Source organism: Falco cherrug, chromosome 4, assembly GCF_023634085.1.
Source record: "Falco cherrug isolate bFalChe1 chromosome 4, bFalChe1.pri, whole genome shotgun sequence".
Classification (NCBI taxonomy): Eukaryota; Metazoa; Chordata; class Aves; order Falconiformes; family Falconidae; genus Falco; species Falco cherrug.
The window spans coordinates 95,921,212-95,935,331 of NC_073700.1; the positions used below are offsets into that span (position 1 = coordinate 95,921,212).

A 14,120-nucleotide genomic window follows, 5' to 3' on the forward strand; every position below is an offset into this window, starting at 1 on the left:
TTACAAATTCTCTTTACAACTGAGCAAATAAATTGAGCTGGGAGCACTCACTGGATCAAGCCACTCATTCCTGAGTAGTCCCTATAAACAAGGGTTTGCCAATCTGCCAAAATCATTTTCCTGCTCTGAAATTAATGCCATCAAGATCAATAATACCACTCAAAGCAAGTTACAGATCCTGTATGTCTCAAGCAGAGGGGCGTATCATCAGCTGGTGTAAATCTATACTGTTCTTAAAACCAATGGAACTACACCAATTTACAGCTGCTGGAGATTTGTCCCTGTGTCTGTCTTTAGCACTCATAAAACCATTGAACTAAACCAGACACACTTCCAAACATAAAGCTCCCACTGACTGTAGGAAGAGTGATGCCTACAGAAGGAAAGACTGACTATAAGCACGCCATCCTAGAATCAGTGCACTTTTTTTTCCCCTGCCCTATTCATTGCAAGTTTAAAGTTAGTTGTTAAAATCATAACCTGGGAGGAAGCCAAGAATGCATCGGATCTTAAAACTTCTTAGGTTTCTTTTATGTACTTCCAGAAATTCTTTTTAATAACAGTGATTTATCAGGCCAAGTCCAGTTTACTGCAGTCATGCAAATAACCCCGGTAAAGCCCACAGGAAAAGCAGCACTGTCAGGAAAACATGATTTGGCCCACAGTTTTACCACAGCAGGATAAAGTTTCAAAGCAACTGTTGCACTGTTCTCTCTCTCTGAGCTCTATCAGTTACACCTGTGTTAAAAATCTCATTGTGTTTCCTCTATCACCCTTATGTATTTTTTCCTTCACGGGTACAATGCAGCACAACACCCGCCTGAGCAGCCCTCACTGGCATACTTAGCCCTGGGCCAGTCAGAAGGACTAGCACAGAGCAGAAAGAAACAATTGCCTGAAAAATGATTTTGCAGGAGGGGTACTCAGCCGTTTCTTAGACCATCATCCAGTAAAACTGTAGGCAACAGAGATAAAATACAGTTGTTTTACAGAAGACATCTTTAATCAAGGCAAGTTTCTCTATATGATTCTGAGTGCACGGACTGTTGCGGATAGCTAATAAATGTATTTCTGACTACAGATACAAAGAACTAAACAAGGCAGTTCTTCAAAAGTATCTACATACATCTTGCATAACGGCACACGCTGTAGTCATCTATAGGTATTTTCCTTTACACAAATATCGCAAGAGGTTTACAGCTGCTCACATTCTGCGAGCATTACATGCAAGAATGATTTTTAATATCAGCTTAATTAACTTTTAACTGCAAGGAAGAAAAACTCAAAATCACTGCTTCAGGAGGCTACCAATAAGAACATAAATAGTTAATCATCAAAACTGGTTAGCACAAGACAAAAAAAATATTTTGAAGATGTTCCTTAGCGCTACTCCACTGTAAGACATTTCAAAATTGAAAAAAGAATTCAAATGGAATATTCCTCAACTTAAGTATACCCACATACAATCAGATTTATCAACAGCACAAAATAATTTCCTATCTACAGTTTGTTTCATACAACTTTAAGATATTTTTTTAAATCATCTTAGACGCCACCAGTCCGATTTAAAACCAACTAATCGATCACCCTTCTGCACAGCTGCATTTTCTTTCATTAATGTAATAGAAATATTTGAGGGATTTCCGTTTTTACCTTTGCATTTTTCTTTTCCAGTATCCATAACCAATCATCGCTCTGCTCTTCCATTATGCTTCGCATATTGCAGAGTGAGAAGCATCTTCATTAAACAGTATTAAAAATAGAACACACCCGATCTCCCCACCGGAGCATGCTCTGACAGTGCTGATACCACAGCTCTCAAGGTAACCATGCCCAGCTGGGAACTGAGAGGCAAAGTCAGTGCGAGATTAGCAATTTGCAAGCCTAATTGTGCACACAAACTTGCCTCGATCCGTGACGAAGACTGCTAAAACAAAAAATCAGCGTGCAGTTAAATTATGCGACTGAAAAGTTGCAGGTCAGTTTACAGTATTTCTTTTTCCCCTCCCCATCACCCTCAGCTTCAATGGCTTTGTACTTGCCTAAAAATTTACATACGCCATTTAGAAGAATGCACACCGGGCATGCATCTAGCTCTGTGCAATGGCAGAGAAGTCAAACAGGTGATCAACAAACACTTGTGCCGCTCTTCAATGCCTTTGTTTCCCCTCTCGGCACATTTACAGCAATGTCACACGCGACAGCAGGATGAATTTGAGCAAACCCGCACACACCTGGAAGCGCAGACAGGAGGGAGAGCAGAGGCGCAAAAACACACCTAGCACAGGAAAACGCACCCGAAATTTGAGTGTGTTCCCCCCGCTGGCTGAAACGGTAAATGAATGCAAACCAAAAAAAAAAAAAAAAAAAAAACAACCAACCCCAAAAAAACCCAAATCGACAATTAAACAAGACTGCGCAATGGCTGCATTGGATGAGCACGTCTTGGTTACATCTACAAGCCACATCGTTGAAACGCACACACATACAAGTAGGCAGAATTACACTAAGTGGAGTAACATTAACTGGTTGGGGTTTTTTTTTCATGAAAACAGACAGCTAAGATACCTAACAATATGACTGTAACTCCTGGAGTGTGATCCTCCTTCACTGCATGCAAAAGAAAAAAACAAAAACAAAAAAAAAAAAAAAAAAAAAAGGAAGAAAAGAAAGAGAGAGATATGCTAAGGAAGCATCAAGTAATCTGTTGCCCTCACCTCGCCACCCGTAAGAACAATGCCAGTCACGCCAGCCGAGGCTTTCCCACCAGCACTGCGCGGCTTCTTAAAGCCTATCCCTCGGTGTTCGCACATCCGCGAGCAAAAGTTGAGGGTTTTACAGTTTGATACATTTTAGCTAAAACTACCACTGGGCGGAGGAAGGTCTCCTCCTCCCGCTCCCGCAGCTCCCTCCGCGGCGCCCCAGCCTCAGCCATCCCTCCCGGCCACCGGCTCCGCGCCCCAGCCCCGCCACCGCGCCCGCACCGGGGCACGGGCGGCTGCCGCCGGGAGGTACCGGCCGCCGGACGGACGCGGAAAGTTTGCAGAGGCGCCGCCGCCCTCCGCCCGCAGCCGCGAGCCCTGCGCGCCGCCCTACCTGGCGTTCGCCACCTCTACCCCGCCGCTCCCAGGTCCCATGCGAGGCTCCGGCTCCGGCACCGATACCATCCTGCCCCGCTAGGCTATGAATGATATCCCTTTTCCCCCCCTTTTTTTTTTTTTTTTTTTTTTTTGTTTTGTTCTCCCTCCCCCTCTGGTAAATACCACATCTTAAGAGTCGGAATCCTGCGGTTGCTATAAATAATTGCACATCGCATGTAATAAACGCAAAGCCCGTCTCCATGCACAGCTCCTATTTCCCCTCTCCCTCGCTTCACATGCTCCAGCCGCCCTGACCTCAAAAATTAAAAGATCACGGGGGGTGGGGGTTGGAGGGGGGGAAAGGGGGCGAATGGCTCCAACGAAATGACAGAAAACACATGCTGGAAGGAAAAGGAAAAAAAAAAAAAAAAAAAAGAAAAGAAATCGCAACAACAAAGGACATCACGCCACACAAATGTCTACAGATTCTGCTTTGGCTTTTTTGGTTTTTTTGTTTGGTTTTTTTTTTTCTTTCTTTTTTTGTTGCTTTTTTTTTTTTACCTTGCCTGCAAACGGGATCTGCCCCCAGCGTCTTGGTGGCTCGGGTTATTTTTTTGTTTGTTTGGTTTTTTTGGTTGGCTGGTTTGTTTATTTTGCTGCAGATATGCTGCTGTTACAGTACAGTGCCTGTCTTCCTGAAAGACATGGTCTCTTCCTCCGCCTCCGCCTCCTCCGCGGAGGAGATCCGCGCCGCGCTGCGCTGCTGGCCGGGCGCGGGGCTGGCCGGGCGCGGTGGCCGCGGCGGCGCCGCCCGACCCCCGCCTGGGGCCGGCTCCCCTCTCCTCGCCCTGGTCCCGCCGCGCTGCCGCTGCCCGTCCTCGCTGCCGCGTCGCTCTGGGCGCCTGCCCGGCTGCCGCTGGCTCGCTGCTCTCTCTGCCTGCCGCCCGTCCTTTATCTGCCGCGCTCCCCGCCGTACTGCCTGCCTGCCACTCTCTCCCTCTCCCTTTCTCTCTCTCCCCGCCCACGCAGCGTGCTGCGCCTCGGACCGCAGACAGCGGCGCGTTTCTGTCGCTCCTCGCCGGCTCCGCGCTCAGCGCCGCCGCGGCTGGTGCTGACTCGGCCGCGCCAAGGGCCGCCGCGCAGGAGCCGGGGGCCCCGCCGCCATTGCGCCCGCCGCCCCCCCTTACCCCACCCAACCCCCCCGCGGGCACATGCCGCCCGCTGCGTGCCGGGGCGGGGGGCATCCGGGGCGGGAGGGCCGCCGGGGGGCTGCCTGTGCGCGGGGTGGGTATGGCTGTCGGTCTGGCTGGCTGTCGGCCCCTCCGTCCGTGTGGTTCCCCGCACGCCGACCCCTCCAGTCACACCGCTCCCCCCCCCCCCGCCCCAAGCCCTCCCCGTCAGCCCATCCCCAGCCAGGCGCAGAGACAAAGCACCGGAGCAGGGCTAATAAGGAGAAAGCTCGTTAATCTCCTCCGATTCCTTGCCATTTGCTCCCACCCACTCCCCATCGCCCCCACCCCCAAGAGAAGAGGGAAGAAAATGGGCCCTTGACTCCAGAGGACAGCTTTAGCGACGGTCTGGGGAGGGTGGGTTTAATTATTGTTTTTGCGGGTGAAGCCTGATAGCATCCGCACTGATCTGCCGAGCTGCTGAAAGGGGTTAAAAAAAAAAAAAAAAAAAAAAGACTGCAGCAGATTTTGGGTGGTAGCAGATGAGCCACTTAAAATGGGGCACATGGCACATGATCCCCTTTCCCCTCCCCTCCCCCTCCCCAGCATGTCTCTATCTGGGATCTGGCTCGATGATATTTCTCCAGGAGCCTCGCCAGGAGCCTCGCTGCACACCGTTGAGGCAGAGGCAAACAGACATTTCACCAGCACATGCATTTCCAATACATAAAACCCCTGCTATCCATTTAAAAACCGAGCCTTGTTTTACCCAATTGAATACATCCAGGCATTCGTTCTGCACCCAGCCGAGAAAAGGGCATTTACCTCTTTGCTAGGTGACTATTAATATGCAGTAAAATTATAGCTGTACAACGCCAAATGTAATTGCCATAGATCATTTAGAGCAGATCCAGCAATTCAGCTGCTGGAAATGCATGCTCTGTGAATAGCCATGCATCTGGTACAATGCCCTCTACTACAATAACCTGAAAGGAGACAGAAGCGTCTGGTACTAGCTGCAATTAGTAATTCTACACATCAAAAATAAACAGTCAATAAGTACAAAGCAGCAAGGTCCTATGAAATATAGTGATCATTTCTGTCTACAGTGATACAAATAACCCGACTCCCACAGACAGACAATTCTTATTTAAAATAAACAGTTAAAAATGCACTCCTTTCATCATGTACTTTCAGAAAGCCCTTGTTATAAAAGACAGTTTGCCAGAATTAACGAAATGTAGGTGTACCAGTCAAACACAGACAAATACACAGAAGGCTGGGAGGTAACATTTGCTTTAGTAGAAATTATCCTGGCACCCCTGGAATCCCTCTTTCCCCTCAGAAGCAAACACCTGCTTTTACCAGGGACCGCTGAACAGAATCAGACTGGAAGAATACAGCAAGCAATGAACCACAACGGGGTGCGCATTAGCAGCCTCTGGGTGCACGCCTCAAGTGATCAGAGGCATTCAGCCAGGCACACCAAAACCCGTTCTGCTAATGCATGTCCTGATGTGGCTTACTCCTAGGATGGTCACATGCGGCTCCATCTACGTTTAATGTCATTATTTAACGTTTCCTACACCGTGTCCTACAAGTTGCATCTGAAAGCAAAAAGACTGGCAGAAAGGCCATAAACGGCACGAGCATGCTACAGCTGGCAATGGGGGAAGGACCAGTTCTTTACTTTTGAAGTGTTTCTTTCAGCCATCTCCACTGTGGACCAAAGTTCGTTTCCCAAAATAGCTATCAAGCTATTCTATATCAAATAGTTCAAAACTATTTTGAACACACACTGAAGTGCAGAGGACTTCACCTGGCTGCTGCACATCATCCCCTCCCTCCCCAGAAGGGTACCCAGCTAAGGGAGAGAATGCGGCTGCATGAGGACATTAAAGCGGTACTCAGTCACGCCTTCACTAGACGGCTTGCAACTCGCCTACAAGGAGGAGTGGGGGTGAGGGGACTGAATGTTTCAAAACCTTACCCCAGTCACTAGACACAATGAACATGTAAAACAGCCACGTGTCCACAGCTTGTCTCCCACCGCTGGGATACTGGTGTGTCTTCAGGGTCGGAAGCGTCGAAGCTATGCATCAGATCTGTAAGCAGACAAAAATTCATCCAAGCTGTAGTCCTGGCAGTTCACTCTGTCCTGTGTGGCAGGATGTGCTTAGGGCAAGTTACTGAATGCTAAAAGATGCCAGCTGCAGCAACACCAAAAGAAATACTCCAGAAAGAAAACCAACCAGTGTCACCCCAGTATCATGCAGCTAGTTTTTCAACTGAGAATGGTGAGCAGCATCAAACACTGCATGAAATTACCTCCCTTTGTTGAGAAGTCGCCTCAGACCTTCTTGGTCAGATACGAATCTAACAGAATATGCACCTTACATCCTTTCTTCAGGACTTCTCTTAGTAGAAAGAAAAATCACAATCATGGATCATAGTATCTAAGATGTGGGGAACCATGGCAATGGTTTACTGCTGCCTGTGCTGAGCTGTAAACATGCACAGGGATAACTGTCCATTTAAGCCTCACAGAAATCAGCAAAAGCTGCATCTTTAAGCAGAGGCAGAACGAGACAAACTTTTCAGATATCCAACACCTTTTTCTGCCCGTTGCACAGCCAGATGTCAGTGGTAATCAGGAGGGAAAAAAAAAAAAAAAAAGACACAAGACCTACTTCTTCAAATACTTTCTTGACTAAAGCATTTAATTAACCCCCAGTGCATGCTCTCCAGCACTCTGGTCCTGCAAAATGCTCTGGTGCAATAGGACTACCCTGCATCAGTGAATCATAAGTGTGCTATATGTACACAAAATTGCAACAGGCAACACCAAATGCTTCAGCTGGAGGTATCTTTGAAACATGACAACAGTTTATATTACTTGTTCTCTGTGAAGCCCACTTTCTATGTTACCTCAGTTTCACTTAGAAATCAAGAACACCTTAGTGACTCTCAAAAACTGACATTAGATCAGAGGTAAGTGATGTCGGACAAACATACAGAGCTTCACGCAGTTCTGCAATCACAGGAGATTCCTGTAATAGAAAGCATGCAGTGTTACTTAATACATCAATAAAAGCTTGCATGACTGCATTTTCTTCTGCCTTTAGTAATTTTTCAGTGAAACAAAGCTAGCATATAAAGTCTGTTGTGTTTTGGAGTTATGGAATGATGCAGAATGAGGCACAATAGTGTAATGCACTAACTTTCAATGTGTTCTATCATAATCTCCTGTAAAAGTGATCAATCTCAGTTGTTGGGGTTTTCTAAAACATTTTACATTTTTATGTCCTACATGTTACAAACAAATTAATCATGCATAATTTGCAGATGGACTTAAAAATACTGCGTTTCTATTTAAAATGGCACTTGACACTATGTAAATATAGCCAAATTGCTCTAGTTTCAAACATGTCTCAGGAACAGCTGAAATATTTATGCCAGCTACAAAAAGGAAAATTAACCAAGCAATTTGTATACAGCTTGTACTGGTAGCTCAAATTTCATTAAAAAAAATGAAGCTTTATGCTATTCCCACTGAAGTTAGTGAGAATTTTGCAATGGACTTCATTAGGATTAAGATCAGGTACCTAAATCTAAGACACTCTCTTTGGAGGAAGATCAATGAACGACACTTTAAAAATATAATCTGTTGCTAGAGGAGCTGAGGAAGGTTTGGTTTTTTTTTCCCACTAAAAGCAAAGCATCATTTCTTTGTGTTTGACATTTCAAATCCCCCCCTTAGTTTCTTTTAGAAATCCCAAACTGTTTGATGTGCCGTATCTGTGTATCTTGAAAAAGATATTCCGGTGTGGAGTTCCTCACCCCACAAAAAAAAGTGGTCTGGTCCCCCCCTAAGACCAGAAACTGTAGCTCCTGCTCAGCTGTGATTCTCAAAAGAAGATTAGCAGGTATTTGAACTCTAGCTTTGACATCTAGCATTGGTGCAAATGGTCTTTCCTGTTGTACCCTTTTCCTTAATATATGTTTATAGGCAGGAGGACTGGGGGACTTTCAGAACACAGTGTTGGAGGGACAGTGGACTGTTTCACAGGCTGAAGGATGGCTGGCAGCTCAGAAAAGGAAGTTCCAAAGCAAGCCAAAGGCCACACATGGGGCTCAGCCTGGTATCCTGACAGTCATATTGTAGACAACATTCCAAAAGCTGTGACAGTTTGAGAAATTCAGGCAGAAGAGCTCAGTTGCTCTGGACAGAAGAACATCTCTGATGTAGGAACATCATCATGGTATTTTTTATAATATATGTGTGGTGTGCACGTTAGGGAAAAGAGAAAAAACAAGCTGTGGTGAGTAAGAGGAAGAGCAGTAAGAAGAGAGAGTCAGCATGAATGTTGTGAGCTGTGGTGTTAGGATGGGCCAGAGAGAAAATGGTGAGAAAAAGAGGAGGAAGGAGAGTCCCAGGCAGGGAACATAGTGAGTTGGTTATCTTGAGACCTGTGATTCATTGTGGGGAATGTGCAGTACCTACACATATGAGAGTACTGTAGGGAAGAAATCAGGCTGAGGAAATTCTGAAGTCTTTCAATAGGATTTATGAGCTTTAATAATCCAACGGCTCAGGGTCACCTAAGAGCCCAGGAACTGCTTGGCTTACAAGTATGAGTGGCTCTGAGGAGACATATGACAAACATAGCGTCTGCAGGAGGGTAGTTACAGTACTCAGCATAGGAGTCATATGAATCAGAAACAAATTCACTAGCACAAAGCGGTTTCCCATCAAGATCTTACCAAGCAAAGTCTTCGTTGCAGCTCTTTGTCTAAAGCAAAGTATAAAAGCACAGCTTTCCTCCCAGCATACCGAGAAAACCAGACAAGCTTTGCTGACAATTTTCAGTTACCACAGTAAGATGCGGGTAATACAGGCTTTCGATACAGGTATGCCTCTCACTGTTCAACCATCACTAGACCTACATCTGCCTTTAAGGTGTCCTGGCAAAAGGGATGCTTGGGGACTGGGGTACTTCATGGGTGAGCAAGTGGATCCAGGAAAAGACAGAGATGGGGAAAAAAGCAAAAAGCAATCTCAAGAAGAATCCCCATTTACCTTCTAGAAATCCTGCCAAAGCAATATTAAGAATAGCAGTAAAACATGCTTATGGAGCTGTAGGCTTGGTTTAACACTCAAAAGTAACACCAGAATATTTAGAGAAGACCATCACACCAGCTGTAAGTAGACAGAGAACAATCATACAGACTGTGAGGTATTTCACTTCAGCTATTTATGTCATGTAGTGAGGAGCCTGGGTCTTGGTAATGTTCAGCGCATCTCTGTTCTGTGTTTCAGTCAGGGCACATAGATGCAACCCAATGCAATGGCTGGTAAATAAGCAGTGCTGCTGTACAGACTGGACACCACATGAAAACCTAGAGAATGAAGTTGGCAAATGATTTGGAGGTGAAGACAAGACAACTTGCTGTGCCAGTCAACCCCTGTAACCCAGAGTACTCACCAACTACCAGTTTCTCCTTTTGACATTTCCCTGAACATGTTGCCCTCTTAATTTCTGCTTCTAGAACATCTACTATTCTCTGACATGCATATTTTGAACATAACAGTTTGAGAGAAGGCTCCCACTGACATCAGGCCCAGACATACCTTACAGGTATGTTGTAGGTATATTTTTGAATACCTGCGGTATCAAATAACTTGATACTACACTAGTATGTTGATACTTTTCAACCAGATACCATTTTTCAATTTTTCTTTCCTTATTTTTTCAAGAATACTGTTTAACATCTTGCATCAGAATGTCTAGAAAAGGATGCTGGCTACAGCATCTGTGTAAGTTCGATGTTTCTTTCCTGCTGCCCACCCTACCTCATTGCAGTATAGTCTGAGGCTCAACTGGCCAGGAAGCCTGACCTCCAATGAGCTGACTACAAACATACATTAACCTTGGGACTTCAAGGTTTCCTACCACCCACAATGCCTAAATGTTGCACTTGCATTTTAACCATAATATAGAGGAAGCCAATTGAGGACCTCCCAGAGAGTGGCACTGCCCTTGACTTCTACCTCAGACCTCTTGTGGATGCACCTGCCAGGCTGGGTTGCTAACTCAGGGCCATAAACATGAAGTGATGCAAATCAGTACATCACTACAAAAAGACTTAGAAATTATTGCTCTTTTAAGACCTCCAATCGAAAGTCTAATTGTAGAAGAAGGTTGGGCTTTACCTTTGCTAAGGTCATTCCCACTCAAGTTGTGTTAGAAACCACAGAAGCATTTGAGAATTGTCACATGGTTATTAGGGCTTCTCCCCACAAAATGGTGACAGGAAAGTGCATCTAAAGCAATGCTGGCAGCTTGGGCAATGAACTGGAGGAGTTGGAAGACATGTGCAGCAGCAAAACTGTGATAAAGTTGCCATCATGGAAACATGGTGGGATGATTCACGCAACTGGAATGCTGCCATGGATGGCTGTGAACCCTTGAGAAGTCACAGGCAAGGAAGGAGAGGCTGTGGGGTAGCCCTGTATGTCAGACAGTGTTTTGTATGCCTAGAGCTTAATGATGGTGACAGTAGAGTTGAGTGTTTATGGGTAAGAATCAGGGGGAAGGCCAACAAGGCAGATATCCTGGTGGGAGCCTGTTATAGACCACCCAGCCAGGATGAAGAGGCAGATGAAACATTCTACAAGCATCTGGGAGAAGTCTCATGATCGCTAGCGCTTGTTCTCATGGGGGGCTTCAGTTTACCAGCATTCTCCTGGAGAAACTGGCTGCTCATAGCTTGGATGGGCAGACTCTTCACTGGATAAAAACCTGGCTGGATGGCCAGGCCCAGAGAGTGGCGGTGAATGGAGTTAAGTTCAGCTGGTGGCCAGTCACAAGTGGTGCTCCCCAGGGCTCAACACTGGGGCCAGTCCTGTTTAAAATCTTTACCAACGATCTGGACGAAGGCATCGAGTGCACCCTCAGTAAGTTTGCAGATGACACCAGGTTGGGGGGGACTGTTGATCTGCCAGAGGGCAGGAGGCTCTGCAGAGGGATCTGGACAGGCCAGACTGATGGGCCAAGGCCAGTTGTACGAGGTTCAACAAGGCTCAGTGCTGGGTCCTGCACTTGGGTCACACCAGCCCCAGGCAGTGCTACAGGCTGGGGGAAAAGCAGCTGGAAAGCTGCCTGGTGGGGAAGGGCCTGGGGATGCTGGTTAACGCCACCTGAACATGAGCCAGCAGTGTGCCCAGGCGGCCAAGAAGGCCAACAGCGTCCTGGCTTGTGCCTGAAATAGTGTGGCCAGCAGGACTCGGGAAGGGATTGTCCCTCTGTACTCAGCACTGGTGAGGCCACACCTGGAATCCTGCATTCAGTTTTGGGCCCGTCACTACAAGAGGGACGTTGAGGTGCTGCAGCGTGTCCAGAGATGGGCAATGAAGCTGGTGAAGGGTCTGGAGCACAAGTCTTATGGAGGAGTGGCTGAGGGAACTGGGGTTGTTTAGCCCGGAGAAAAGGAGGCTCAGGAGAGACCTTATCGCTCTCTGCAACTACCTGAAGGGAGGTTGTAGCGACGTGGGTGCCAGTCTCTTCTCCCATGGAACAAGCGATAGGACAAGAGGAAAGGCAAGTTGTGCCAGGAGGAGGTTTAGATTGGATATTAGGAAACATTCCTTCACTGAAACGGCTGTCAAGTGTTGGAATAGGCTGCCCAGGGAAGTGGTGGAATCACAGTCCCTGGAGGTATTTGAAATATGTGTAGATGTGGTGCTTAGGGACATGGTTTAGTGGTGGGCTTGGCACTGCTAGGTTAATGGCGATATTTGATGATCTCAAAGGTCTTTTCCAACCTAAACAACTGTATGATTCTAATAGAGACATTGTCTGGGTCTAAAGAGTGTAAAAACAATATAATGTCTTTAAGATGTGGCCACTAGTATTGTGGATAGTCACATCTTAAACACTGTTGCACCAGGAATAATTAAGAGAAAAGCCTGAAAAAAAAAAATGTCTTACCTAAACAGGGATGAACCTGGCAGATTACAGATTAATTCTCAAAATCTGTAATCTATATAGAAATAGATATAAAGGTCAGAATTGCACTAAAAGCAAAGCAAAGAAAAGCTAGTTATTATTCTGTAAAACAGTGATCAGCTGTGTTTAACCTCCTTCTTCCCCCAGCTTTATTAACCTGTTCAGTTAGAGAAGCAGCAAACGACAAACACTGGTCATGAACGCTGCTCAAGAGATAAGGAGGCTCTCCACCAGAGTTAAGAGTGTAATGTAATTTGCTGTCAGATCAGTTCCCCTCACAATCTGTGTGAGATAGTTGCCCCCTTTAAGGCCATGTTGTGCTTTACGTGTAAAACAGTGTGATGTGCTAAAGAACAGGAGCAACCTGAAAAAAAAACCAAATCAAACCAAAACAAAAATCCCAACCTGTGCTAAATCACACTGGTTCCAAAACCAGCCCTTTACAAACTACTGGAGGCAATGTATCTGACAGCATCTTTTTACAGTTTATGTATCATCATATTAGTTTTGTGTATGCTCGGTAAAAATGACCAGAAAAGGCACAGATGTAACCATAATTTAGCATAGTCAGAGTGACTCTGCTTTGGACTTAGGACAGTAAGATGCCAAAGATCCCAACAGTAGCAGCAGCCCTACAGTAAGCAGAGAATAATTCCTGCTGTGTCCTTTGAAAACCCTCTCAAGTTCTGTCAGTGGTGATAAAACCAGCAAAAATGTGGCCTTTGTCATGCGACTGGGGAGCCTTTAAGAGGTTTTTCAAGGAGCTATGGGTTGAAATCCTACTGGTGTAATTATTTGCTAAGGGGTGGGATTTGCTATGTTGCACTGGCCGAATGTGCTTTTTTACCCCTCTGACTGCCCTAACACCTTAGCACACGCCCTTTACCCGTGAGCAGAGCATACTGCTTTCCAGCACACCCTTACCCCTCCACTTTCACACATTTGGGGCCATTGCTCATTTCCTAAGACTCTAGCAGAACATGAATTTGATTAGCTTCAATTTAGCAATTTGCAGTGATTCTCTTGAATGCTTTGGAATCAACTGTTGTCTTGGCTAGTTGGCTGCAGGAAAGAGACAGTCAAAAATGAATGACTGTTTATGTGAAAATTAGGTCCATTCAAGATGAAGTGATGGGGGAAGTATGAAATCCCTCAACTCTGTACTTCATGGACAGAATGCAGAGACTAGTGCTTAAGCTTCCAGTGCTTTGAGGCCTTGGATCTCTCAGGTCCTGGAGTCTTAAGCATAGTTACTTCTCAGTCACTGCCCTTAAAATAATATAGTTCCCCCAGATTTTCTCCAGCTGCCTTCTTTTTGTTTCGCCTTGCCTTATCCACTAAATGTATTTAAATTTTCCTTTGTTTGGAATCTACATTTTTTCACGTCCTAAAATTATAGCCTTTGCAATGTGCAATACTGTAGAAAGTCCCTTCATTGAAAGAGCAGAACATGGTACAATTTTAGCATCATATAATTTCCTTGCATAATTGTTAAATCATTTTCTTCCTTTTCTCCCTCCCCCTCTCTTATATTTTTTTAAAGGAAAGAAAGATTCAAAGTGCATATGCAGAGAGAGAGACACAGACAGAAAACTTCACAGCCTTGTAATACCATGCTACACTGCACCTCACCTTTGTTGCAACCATCTTGCATTAATGACAAGACTTTCCCTATCCGTTGCTTCAGCCACTCAGCATTGGACTTTGTACTCTGCAAGGCACTATTGGTTCAAAAATGCAAACCTTGTGTGTTTGTGACATTGTATTCCCAAATATCACATCATAAAAATATTAAAATAAAACTGTTCATAACATTTTCCTGTGCACCATCTGGGCCTTGCAAGAAAGCTGACATTATCTGT

The 14,120-nt window shown here is 45.5% G+C and overlaps 1 protein-coding gene across 19 annotated transcripts in view; it reads right to left on the minus strand.

The window, feature by feature from the left end:
* The window catches only part of ARPP21 (cAMP regulated phosphoprotein 21), a 146,116-nt gene extending 139,756 nt beyond the window's left edge, over nt 1–6,360 (minus strand). For 6 of the 19 annotated variants that reach the window (XM_055709719.1, XM_055709733.1, XM_055709727.1 and 3 more), the window contains exon 1: nt 2,718–3,084. The gene's annotated coding sequence lies outside the window, so the exon portion shown is untranslated. The other 13 variants (XM_055709731.1, XM_055709730.1, XM_055709729.1 and 10 more) reach the window with 8 other exon arrangements.
* Nucleotides 6,361–14,120: the final 7,760 nt, after the last annotated feature.